The following is a 13,077-nucleotide window of genomic DNA, read 5'->3' on the forward strand; positions in this document are numbered from 1 at the left end:
AGGGTGGGGAGACACTGCCCTAGTTGGCAGGTTGTATCAGATCCTTAGGGGGTTCCTGCCCTTCCTTTGCAATGTCAGGTCCTGGCCACCATCAGTGCCAGGAGACTGAGCCGGATGGCCCCTGGTCTGACCCAGCTTGGTGTTTCCCAGGATTGTCCCCTGTAATGGGAGCGTTGCTGCCCTTGAAAAATGCCAGTGGAGAAGGCAAGTTCGTAAGGAGTGAAGCAGACCCCATGCATGTGACAGAGCCCTGCTCTCCCCTCCCCTGCCCTGCACACACATGCCTATGCTGACTGTGCTGTGTGACCCCCACTGAAGTCATGGAGATTGGGTACAGCAGGAAGCATACAATATTAGCCAGCACCTGGGCTGGAATGATACCCCACCGCCTGGACTCTCGGGGTTGCTGCATGGTGTGCAGCAGGAAGCACGAGGTGCTTGGCTCCAGTGTGAGTGCAAGGAAGGCTAGATACCATGGTGACAGGTGTCTTCGAAAAATGGGGCTGGACAGTTTTGTGCAACTCCATCTTTGACATTTTGAGAAAATGAGTGAATGAACAAACTTGAACATTTGTAAATAATTGATATGACCCATCAATTTAGGCCAGAGCTACATTAGAAACTTTTGCCAGTACAGTAATGTCAGGGAGGCGGAGTTCTTACAGTCTTCCTGTACTGGCAAAAGGAAGATGATGCTAGTGTTGGAGTGTACCAGAGAGTTTTATGGACAAGTGGTGGTTGCTGAAATTGTGATGGAAATCTATGAGGGAGTTTAAGTCACCTGTCCAGAGGATGAAAATGTCTCTGATGGTTTTGTGGAGCATTTGTCCAAAAATTCTTCTTCGAGGTGACCTATGAAGATAGTGGCATATTGGGGACACCACAATCAGCTGCAGCAATGGAACCCTATAGACAGCTATGTACAAGAAACTCGTGGCTTTCCGCTCCTAACCACCCCAAACACACCAAGAAATCTGTGATCTACAGCCAGGCATTCAGATACCACAGAATACATTCCGAGGAAAAAGTCCAGGATATAAACCTTAACACACTCAAAACTGCCTTCATCAAACAAGGACACCCCACCAGAGAAGTAGCTGGCATCATGGAAGGGCCACCCCAATACCCAGAGAGAATCTGCTTCAATACAGAAATAAAAACCCCTCCAATTGCACACCCCTAGTTGTCACCTACCAGCCCACACTGGAACGCATATGGGGTTTCATCAAACAACTACAACCCATACTGGATGGTGACCCCATCCTGAAGGAAACCTTTTCTGAACCCCCTCTTCTGGCCTTCAAACAACTCCCCCTGCCCACCCCCAAGATTTCCACAGACCAGGACATGGCAACTCAAAGCAGCACCAGCCACTGCCAGAAAAACAGATGCAAAATCTGCAGACATATCTCCACTGCTACAATGACCAACACCCCCCACAATGCATCGTTCAAGATCCATGAGTCCTACACATGCCTATCACAATGTGTGGTGTACCTCACTCACCCAGTGCACTAAATGCCCCAATAACAACTATGTGGGTGAAACTAGACCATCCTTATACTCTCGAGTGAACTCCACACAGGAAAATCATAAAAGATGAACACACCCTGTCACCTGTGGTGAACACTTTTCACAGAGCGATCACTCTGTATCTGGCTGATTAGTCCTCATTCTCAAAGGAAACCTGCACAACACTTTCAAAAGACGAGCCTGGGAGCTTAAATTCACAACTCTGCTAGATGCTAACAATCACGGTCTTAATAAAGGCACTGGATTTGTGGCGTATTATAACAATCTGTAACCTACTAACCCCCTTTTTGTCCTATGACTGCAGGGGTGTTAACAGGTCACTTCATCTGGAATGGTCCCTTAGACTATGTACTATCAATTTGACCTTGCATTTAGTTGTGCCACTCTGAGTACCTTTCCCAGACCTGAAGAAGAGCTGTGAAACTCAAAAGCTTGTCTCTCTCACCAACAGAGAGAGACGTTCTTTAGAGTGAGTAGGTGGGTGAGCTAATATCTTTTACTGGACCATCTGTATTAGTGTCATCTAGTGACTCCCAGTAATGTTATGTGTGTGACATTATCCTTGTGCTCAGACTGTCTTTACTCAGGGCAGGTCTACACTTAAAATGCTACATTGGAGCTGCACCGCTGTAGGGCTTAAGTGAAGATGCTCCTTCGCCGAGGGGAGAGCTTCTCCCATCAGTGTAGTTAGTCCACCTCTGCGAGAGGCAATAGCTATGTCCACGGGAGAAGCTCTCCTGTTGACGTAGCCCTACATTGGGGGGTTAGGTTGGTATAACTGCATTCCTCAGGGATGTCCATTTCTAGTCCTAGTTCTTGCAATCGCTTATCATAAGCAAGCATGGTTGATACCTTTGACTGTAGATTTGTAGGTTTCAGGGCCCAAAGGGACCATTCTGACCAGCCAATCTGAGTTTCTGCATAACACGGACCAGAGAACCTCTCCCAGGGACTCCTGCATCAAGCCCATAACTTCTGTTTGTGCTAAGATGGATCTTTTAGAAAGAGACCTTCAATCCTGATTTAAAGATTTCACGTGAGTGAGACTCCCCATGACCTTAGACGAGCTGTCCCAATGGTTAATTATTTCCACTTCATTTTGATCTGAATTTGCCTAGCGTTAGCCCATGTCTACACTACGGGAGTTATAGTGATGTAGCTATGGGGCTGTAGCAATGCAGCATAACCCCATAGTGTAGACGCAGCCTACAGTGATGGAAGGCATTTTCCCATCACTGGAGGAATTCCATCTCCCTGAGTGATGATAGCTAGGACAGCAGAAGAACTCTTCTGTGGATTCAGCTGTGTCCACGCTGGGGTGGACAGGGGTCAGGGGTGCTGATTTTTCACACCCCTCAGCATCGTAACTATGTCAACCTAAGTTCTAAGTGTAGACCAGGCCTCAGCTTCCAGCCACTGGGTCTTGTTCTGCCATAGTCTTCAAAATTAAAGAGTCTTCTGTCATACTCCTCTGGGCTAGGCTCCAGCGTAAGAGTCGGGACCAGACCAAAACTGGCTCTTTAGACAAAGACTCTTGTATGGTCTTGATGCCTTTCTCCGAGGCCTCAGGCCACAGCACCCTTTTTTGTAAGGTCAGTTATGGAGACCAGAATGTCACTAGACCCTTTAAACCTCCGGTAATAATTAACCAGACCCATAAAGGCTTGGACCTGTTTCTTGGTTCGTGGGGCAGGCCAATTCCAAATGGCTTCTACCTTGAAGGCTCAGGGGAAACAAACCCACTGCCCACCCTGTGTCCTACACAAGGTACCTCTGCAGCTCCTATCTTGCATTTAGACACTTGGGCAGTGAACTTGGCTGCTTTAAGCATCTGCAATACAATTCCCACATGGTCAGCTGGTCTACCCAGGGTGTGGGGTAAGGGTCAGGCTCAGTGTCACTAGGGCCTCAGGGCCAGTGTGGAGGCCACAGGAACCCCCATTGTGAGTCACTGTGACCCTGCAGTAGCGGTCCCCAGAGCCAAGTAATTGACTGGAGAGAGAAGACTGATTCCAGCACACTTCTTCTTAGATCGGCGTCTTCTGTGGCACATAATTTGCCTTCAAAGGGCTCCCTGACACCAGTGGTTTGAGTGTGGTCCAGCGAGTCCGGCCGCTCTGGGGGATAACTCCAAGGAGGGTGCTGGGGAGTGAGGCACATACATCTCTAAGAAATGACCCCAGAGTGTCTTCTCTGAGGTGCAGGAGATTCCACATGTGCAGGATTAATTACGTTAGGGAACTGAGCCTGAGGAGAGCTGAGAGCTCTCAGCAGTCTTGCAGGGCACTCAGCAATTCACATGATCAGGCCCTTGCTTGCTCATTGGCTATCATGCGGACCCACTTCCGCTCTCATTGGCTATCATGCAGACCCCCCGCTCTCCATTCCTTCCTATTGGCTGTCACACATTCCTACCTCCTCTCCCATTGGCTGTCCAGTGACATCCCTTTGGCAATCATTGGACCTGTGCATGGGGGCTAAGGAGGCTGGGAGGGTATTTCAGGTAAGTTTAGCATCTTTTAATGCAGCCAAGCACCGGTGATCAGCCAGTGCTCCTTGGGCCACTGTGCAGGAGCTAGCACTGCCTGGCCTAATTCAGTGCTACGCTCTGCAACCAACCATCTGGAGCAGCCAAAGAAGGGAACATGTTTAAAGGGCTGGGGAGAGATTGAACGGAAGGGTGATAACATGGGGCTTGTCTGGGGCCAAAACAGCCCCGGATGTGAACTTCCCTGAAGTTGGGGGGTTGCAGTTTGTGCGCTGAGTCCCCCTCTCTGCAGAGTGTCGCAGGCTCTCAGAGATCTAACAGCCTGCACCTCTTCTCTTTACAGAGCAGCAGCACTGGGAAGCAAAAGGACAGAATCCCACGCCCCCACTCGCCGAGATGAGAGGCAGATGTTACAATCCAGGGATGTGGCAGGAAGCTGCAGGACCCTGGTGGAGCTGGCATGCAGAGGGCAGGCCTGCCCCAAAGGCTGTAAGGTGGGTGGAGAGAAGGCCCGGGCCGTCACAGAAGCAGGCCTGGATTCCTGCCTTTAATGGTAGCTGGCTGCTCTGACAGCATGGCCACCTGCAGGTGGCAGCAGCCAAGAAGGTGTGTGATGATTTGGTCGGCGTGGGCATGTGCTCCTTCAGGCAGTGTGTTCCTTCCCACCCCATAAGTCCAGTGCCTTTGCAATGTGAGCAGCACAGGACTGGCTGCAACAACTGTGATGGCCAGGGAAATGGAGCCGGGAGGGGTGTCGGGGATTTTACATGCAGGCTCTGGCCTTATTACTCTGGCAGCGCCATTCAGTGCCCACCATGCTCAGGATGCTGCTTCCAGCAGAGTGTGTGAGAGCCCGGACAGATGGAGGCAGGATGGGAGGAGAACCCACTGGCTGTTCCCAGCCTAGAAACATGCTCAGAAAACTGAAAATGAGGCTTGCGGCCGAACAGGCCCCATTATCCCAGTGCAATAAAGGGGGCCCCAGCCCGCCCCAACAGCCAGTGACGCTTGGCACCCACCACGGCTATGCAGCTCAGCAGGCTGGCTGTGGGGAATTGCTCTGGCCTTTCACAAAGGAGGAGTGGCCAGGGCCAAACCTGGTGGAGGCCAACTAAACCACAATGTATGGTATAACTGCAGCAGGGGCTGTGGATTGGCACCCACTCGTGCCAGTCTAGGTAGTGTGCATAATAAAAGGAGCACTGACAGGGTGGCACAGACTTCAGGGTGGGCTAGCAACCCACAAGGTCCCCAGCAGGCGTGTTCTCAGGCAGCTAGCCCGCCCTGGCATCCATGCCGCCACACCTTCGCTGCTATTAGTACCCGCACTACCTAGATTAAAGCTTGTGTGAATGCACCTAGCCTTGCTACAGTGACATGTCCATTTGCAGTGTAGCGATTCCTTTGCACTCTTCTCCAAGAGCAGGAACCATCTGGCAGTTTTCAGTTTTCTTTTGAAAAACACCTAGAAAATTCTTAATAAAAACTCTGTTGAAAGACACATTGTTAAGGCTGCAAAGCCAAGCACTCAAATGTTAAGAAATGACAGTAATTGTGGCCCACAAACCTAATTCAGGCCCCTGGTGCCTGGCCATTATGCCCCAGCCTAACGTGCCGGTTTTGCTCAGGACTCTGTCTCGTGCCGTGCACAGGACACACTATGCACTATTCTTTGTACCTTCAGCAGCCAGCAGATGGCCCAGTGAATCAGGGCTCAGTAGGGACTGAGGCTGCTGCCTGCAGGACTCCAGCCTCATTCACTGCGGAAATTGAAACGTGGGACTGAGGCAGGGCCACAAAGGATAAGAGAGGACAGTTTCCTGGTTAAGTCACTAGAGTGGGTGGGGACCCAGGAAACCTGGGTTCTGACTCTGCCACTGGTCTCTTCTGTGATTAAACCAATGACTTCAGAGGTGGCCACTAATTTCTATAGTGCCCAAATGAAGACACCTGGGGTCTGATTTTCAGACATGCTGAACACTTAAGCCTGCAACTGAACTCACTGGGAGCCTCAGATGCCCAGCATCTCTAAGAAACCAGACTGTGAGGGTATGTTCACCTGCCATCAGACAGAGGAGTTAAGGTTGCTGGGTGGGCCAGTGAACTGCCGAGGTTGCACCTGGAGGAGGAGCCAGGGAGCAAGGAGGACTGAGTAAAGCGTGAAGCCAGGAACAGGTGGGGCTGGTAGAAATCCAGGTAGCTGAGGGCAGAAGGGGGCTGCATGGAGGAGGGCTGCAGTCCCTCTCTCTGGGGCTAGGGAGAGCAGGGGGTGTGGCCCGGGGGGAAGGGCATGCCCGCAGGAGGGTGGAGAAGGAGCCTGAGAGAGGCAGTGTAGGAAGCAGTCCAGGGAAAGAGCAGCAAGGTTTGGGACAGTGCAGACCTCAGCCTCTGGTTACAGGGTCCCTGGGCTGGAATGCAGAGGGGGGTGGGGGGCTGAGTTCCGCATCCAGCCACTGGGGAAGTGGCACAGTCAGGGCAGTGCAATTGGAGACAGCCTGGGATGGTTCATCCTGCAGGGGAAGGAGGAAGCACACATAGTGACCTGGCTGGAGGGCCAAGTCACAATGAGGGGGTGCGCTGAGTCCCCAAGAGAGAGCGGACAGAAGGGGCTGCCAGACCAGGTGGAGCTAATCCCTGCAGCAGCCAGGAGGAGGTGCCCTAGCAGTGAGTGGGCCCCCTTATGCAGACCTAAGACTGGGCACCCAACATTAGTGGCACCTCTCAGAGCCTCGGTTCCCCGTCTGCCTTGGGGGTGGGCTGTGAGCAAGGCAGGTTGGGAATGTTCTGATGAAACACGTTTTCATTGGAAACTTCCGTGTCAAAACTGAACCTGTTCACAAGAAAGGGACCAGCTGCTGAATCTGCCCAATTTGACATGAAAGAGAAAACTCTGGAGCTTTATGGTCTGGCAAACAGGTTGGGGAGAGTGTGAAACGGCCACCCCATGAAACGCACAGGCTGTAATTAGAGAAATGTCATCCAGGTCCTGGGGGGTGGCCAGTGATACCCCTAAAGCCCTTTTGGAAGAAATTGCCCATAAAAACAATAAACATGGATCACAGAAGATGCTGTGCTTTCAGCAAGGGCTTTCTCCGCCTGGCATTTCATTCACTCAGCAGCTGCTAGCTCCTGGCCACGCTCAGGACGTGGGGTTTGCGACCACAAATGTGCCGCGGCACTGCTACACCATGGCCTTGTGGGGCAGCTGTTGTGCAAAGGTCCTTATATACTGGAGTGTTATTAGCACACCTGCCTCTGGTGCAAGCACAACCCCTGCTGTGCTCGTGCAGGGTCCTCACACAGCTCTGCAGATGCCCCTCACTCCCGACCCACAGCCCCCTGCTGTCCCAGCCCTGAGCTCCACACTAGGGTGACCAGATGTCCCAATTTTATAGGGACAGTCCCTATTTTGGGGTCTTTTTCTTATGTAGGCTTCTATTACCCCCCACCCCACCCGCTGTCCCGATTTTTCACACTGATCACCCTATACCCCACACACAGCTCTGCTGGTGCGCCTCACTTCTGACCCCAGCCTAGGCAGGCCACTCTTCCATATTAAACTAGATAGCAAGGTCACACTGGTGGGGGTGGAGCAGCGCACTCTTCAAATGGTGCTCCTCCCCCACGTGGTGTGACCTCACACACACACTGTCTGTGAGGCCACACCGCATGGGAGGCACCATTTTTAAGACCTAGCACCACTTCATGTGTGCTCCCCCATTCAACCAGCACTAGCTCCCCTCTGATCCGCTATGAGATCTCTCACTAGTGGTGTAGGAGTTGTCCCTTCTTCAGCTCCTGCCCTCTCTCCACATTTGCCCCCTCTGGTCCATATCTCCTCCCGCCCCGTTTGTTGTCACTAAGGTCCGCCCTGCCATGCTCTGAGAAGAGTTCTGGGGTACAGCTCATGTGAGAGACACTGTAAATATACAGGTGTCCTGAGACACCTGTAGAAAGGCCAGGTGCTTTCCGAATCCAGATCAGCCTCAGTCCCATCCTGGAGCAGCCAGTTCCACATCGTAGCTACTGTTCCTTTGTACTTATTACGAATGTGTGGCCTTTGCTACTGGCTTTCGTATTGTGAGGCAGACCTCACAGGCCATCCCAGATGTCCTCTTTCAAAGGACAGGATCTCAGACCCTTTCACCCTCCCTGCTCTGGCAGATCCCCTACCCCTCAGCTCTGCCTCTGCAGCAGGTCGCCACACTCTGTTTCCATCCCCAGGTCCGGTTCTGTTTCTGCTCTTCTCTAGGCAAGCTAGTGCATTAAAGAGAGGGGCATATCTAACAAGCCCTAACCAGAGCAATGCATCATGCTGGCAAAGGGCTGGGTGGTAGGGAGGAGCTGGGCGGCGGCAGGGGTGGTTGGGGTCTGCTTTGTTCTGTCATGGCTTTGTAGTGCCCATTCCAATACGAAGGTCACCAAGTGTCCCTCTCACTCAGGGCCACAGGAATCACCATCCTGGAACAGGGCAGCACCCTGCTTGCCCAGTCTTGTCCCTGGCCGTGCTCATTGCTAGCTATATCAGGGGAGCTGGAAGCTTAGCAAGCCCATAATGGTGTAACGGGGCAGAGAGGAAGTTTCCCCTGAACCCTTATCAGCCAGTGAGTGGCTTGTGCCCAGGACAGCAGGGTTATGGCCTTTTCCAAGTGTGTTTTCATCCTCTCTGATAGAACTCAAGGTGGTCTTGATGCCCTTTGAAATGTCCAGTGCCCGTCTGAATCCTCAACTCTTGGCCTCCATGTTCCCTAGTGGCTGTGGGTTCCACAGGCTAACTGTGTCATGGGAGAGTGGTTCCTTTGGCCAGTGTTCTGCTGCCTCTCGCTGTCCCCTCATTGGTGTGTGATTTCTGTCTTGCCTGGCAATGATGGCTGCCTACTGTCTGAGTGAAGGGCGGGGACTCGGGGCTGTCCATCTAGAACAAGGAGTCACGTATTTTCTAGTTATTAAGTTTTCATATTTTCATTTTAACTGAATTAATAATGTCTGCTGAGGGGTGCAGCATCGCATTGTCACTGATTGGCTGGAATGCCTGGCGTGTGACAATCTCTCATCAGCTGTGGCTAGAATTCAGAGGGGGCGGGGAGTGTTGACAGTTGACTGGCTAGAGTGGTGGCAGAGAGGTGTCTCTGTCTGGGAGAGTTTGAAGGTGGCCTTTTCATTCCCACTGCCACAGCGTGAGTGGCTGGCTTCACTGAGACATGGGGCAGGCATCTCTTCCCTTCTTTGATGGGCCGGAACTGGCTTGTCCCTCTGCAGTGAATGTGGGACCAGAGCCTTTTCTTGAATTCGGGAGCTCTGCCCTTTAGGGTGTGTCTATGCAGCCCGCGACAACGAGCCTCCCAGCCTGAGGCAGCAGACTCCAGCTAGTGCTAGCACTCAGAACTAGCTGTGTAGACGGTGTTTGAAGTTGTGGCTCAGGTTGGTGTTCAGGATCTGAAGCTAGAGAGCCTGCCTCCCAACACCACAGGCTGAGCCTCGTCACTCCCATAAGGGAAGAACTATCATTGTTCCCATACTACCGATGGGGAAACTGAGGCACAGGGAGGTTGAGTCACTTGCCCAAGATCATTCAGAGCTGAGAACAGAGCCCTGGGCTCCCTTTGCTCTGTCCTGTGTTTTCATCAACAGCCATCATGTGGAAGGTGACTGGGGCTAGCCTGCTGCTTGTCTGGATGGGGTATCTGGTGGGACTTTTATTTGCTGTCAGGGAGGTGGCACTGTACCTGGCACAGCACACACCTGCTGGCTTGGAGTGGCACAGATCCCACTGCTGCAGGGGCCGCAGCTACAGAACGTCCAGGCAGGGCAAGCCACAAAGTAGACTCTCCTACCTGACGCTGGAGCGCACCCCCTACCCCCGAGAGACCTCATAGCAGCTGACCCCCGGCCCCGCCCTTTCAGCCAATGCCTCCACATTTGGCATCAGAATATCCCAAATGGAATTGCTTTGCCCAGCTGATCCCAGGTGCCACATGAGGGGAACAGACTGATGTCACAGATCTCGAACTGAGGCCTGTGTGTTCTCAGCCAGCTGTCACATCCTGGCCACCACCTGAGGTCTGTTGAAACGCGGTGGCCAAGGAGCTAGCAGAACTACAGCTTGCTATCTTTTTTTGTAATGAAATGACAAGTTTGATTAATAAAGATAATAGAGTTGATGTAATAAATTTAAGACTTTTGTAAGGCATTTAACTTGATACTGCACAACATTTTGATTAAAAATACTAGAAAGGTACAGAAGTCACACGGCCTATAATAAATGGATTAAAAGATGGCTAATTGATAGGTCTCAAAAATTAATTGTAAATGAAGAATTATCATGGAGTGGGTGTGTTTTCAGTGAGGTCCTGCAGGGATCAGTTCTTGGCCTTACACTATTTAATATTTTTATCAAAGACCTGAAAGATAACTCAAATAATCAACGTGATGTGGTGTACCTGGGTCTTTGTGGCCCCCTGCTGGAGGCTCTATGGTCTTACCACACCCTGTCCCGGAAAGTAGCAGTGAAGATGAGTCCTCCAGGCCTGCCTAGAAAGGCTACACAGAAGCAGCCAATCAGAACACAGTAGGCTCAGATAAAAGGAGCTGTAGGGACTGAGCCTGGCTGGGGTCAGAGCAGCAGGGATGGGGACTCTTGGCTGCTCACAGGAGTGTGAGAGTGCCAAAGGATGGGTTCTAGTGGTATTTTGCACATAATGAGGAAGAGGATCAGGATCAGGATCAGGATCAGGATCAGGATCTGAGAACTTCAGTCCTGAGGTTAGGGTGAAGGGAAGATGGGGCCTTGGGAAAAGCCTCAGGGATTAGCAGCTGTGAACTGGAGGCAGTGGTATGTGGCTGCTGTATGTAGGGTCCTGGGGTTGGACCTGGAGTAGTGGGTGGGCCTGGGTTCTGCCACTGATGAAGTGGCCTAAGCTCCAAGAAGGGGACAAGGCTTGTTTAGAAGCCTGAGTGAAGGGTAGGATTTAAATGGCCCAGAGATGGGGCTGAAGATCCTGGTGAGGGCTGACAGTTTGTTGAACTCTTTGATACCCTAGAAGGGATTCATTCATTTTGACTGTGTGACTTGGCTGGAGGACTGAGCCACCAAAGACCTACCTAGTGAGGTTGGCAACCTACAGGGGGTGCCAGGAATAGGGGAAAAAAGATTGCAGCACCACACCCAGCTGATAGGAGGCACTCATGAGAGGTGAGTTCCCCCATTACAATCACTGATAAAGTTTGCAGATGACCCAAAAATTGGGAGTGGTAAATAATTACAAGGACTAGAGAGCAATATGCATTTTAATATGGCTAAATGTATACATATAAGAACAAAAAATGGAGCCCTACTTACAGGATGGGAGATGCTATCCTGGGAAGCAGTGACTCTGGAAAAGATTTGCGGATCATGGTGGATTAATCAGCTGAACATGAGCTCCCATTGCGGCCCTATGGCCAAAAGGGCTAATGTGAACCTTTGATGCATAAACAGGGGAATCTTGGGTAGGAGCAGAGAGGTTATTTTACCACTGTATGTGGCACTGGTGCAACTGCTCCTGGAATACTGCATCCAGTGCTGGTGTCCACAATTCCAGTTGTTAATAAACTGGAGAGGGCTCAGAGAAGAGCCATGAGAATGATTAAAGGATTAGAAAGTCTGCCTTATAGTGGTAGACTCAAGGAGATCAGTCTATTTAGCTTAACAATGAGAAGGTTAAGAAGTGACTTAATTACAGTCTGTAAGTATGTACATGAGGAACAAATATGTAATAGACTCCTTTATCTAGCAGAGATGATCCAATGGCTGGAAGTTGAAGACAGACAAATTCAGACTGGAAATAAAGCGTACTTTTTTTAAACAGTGAGAGTAATTAATCATTGGAACAATTTATCGGTGGTGGTGGTGGATTCTGTCACCTGAAATTTTTAAATCGAGACTGGATATTTTTCCAAAGATTTGCTCTAAGAATTATTTTGAGGAAGTTCTCCAGCCTGTGCTGTACAGGAGGTCAGACTAAATTATCACAGTCATCCCTTCTGGCCTTGGAATCTATGAATAAGAAGGGTTTTTTAATGTATATCAGGAACCTAAGAAATCCTAGCAGTGGCCTAGGTCTATTACTAAATGGAAATGGTAAAATTGTTAATGATGCAGAAAAGGTGGACGTGTACAATAAATATTTCTGCTCTGTATTTAGAAAGAAGCAGGATCATGTATCACATGAGAATGACTACGTACTTTCCAGTCCATTAGCAACAGGAGGGTGCTAGACAACGTCTGCTAGGACTAAACATTTTTAAATCTGCAGGACCAGATAACTTGCACCCAAGAGCCCTAAAAGAGTTGGCTGTGGAGATCTCTAGCCCACTGATGTTAAGGTTTAATAAATCTTGGAATTCCAGAAGACAGGAAGAGTGCTCATGCTGTGCCAATATTCAGAAAGATAGCAGGATGACCTGGTAACTATAGGCTAGTTAGGCTCACAAATCTCAGGCAAAACAATGGAAAAGCTCATATGGGATTCAATCAATGAAGAATAGTAATATCATTAATGCGAATCAATGTGGTTTTATGAAAAATAAGTCTTGTCAAACGAACTTGATTTCATTCTTTGGTGAGATTACCAGTTTGGTTAATGAAAGGTAACTGAAGAGATGTAATGGACATAGTTTTTTGGTGAGGCATTTGACTTAGCAGTGCACAACATTCTGAATAATTTAGCACTGTACAATATCCGTTAAGTGCATGTTAAATGGCTAAACTGGCTAACAATGATCTCAAACTAGTTATCAGTGGGAATCATCATGGAATGGAGATGTTTCTAGTGGGGTTCTGCAGGGATCAGTAGTAGACCCTATGCCATTCAAAACTTTTATTCATGATCTGGAAGTAAATATAAAATTTGCAGATGGCATGAAGACTGGCAAAATGATAAATATAATGATGGGAGGACAAGGCAGTCAGAGAGAGCAATTGGGATCAATTGGTTACCTGGGCCCATTCAAACAAACGTGTTTTAATACCAACAAATGCAAAGTTATACATTTAGGAGCAAAGAATACAGGCCAGG

At 50.0% G+C, this 13,077-nt stretch overlaps 1 protein-coding gene across 1 annotated transcript in view; it reads left to right on the forward strand.

Moving 5' to 3' along the window:
- Nucleotides 1–4,442: 4,442 nt before the first annotated feature.
- Nucleotides 4,443–13,077, forward strand: part of AXIN1 (axin 1) — a 188,892-nt gene continuing 180,257 nt past the window's right edge. Inside the window, exon 1 of the mRNA XM_074965633.1 lies at nucleotides 4,443–4,515. The gene's annotated coding sequence lies outside the window, so the exon portion shown is untranslated. The remainder of the gene's footprint in view (nucleotides 4,516–13,077) is intronic.

This window comes from Natator depressus, chromosome 10 (assembly GCF_965152275.1).
Source record: "Natator depressus isolate rNatDep1 chromosome 10, rNatDep2.hap1, whole genome shotgun sequence".
Taxonomy (NCBI): Eukaryota; Metazoa; Chordata; order Testudines; family Cheloniidae; genus Natator; species Natator depressus.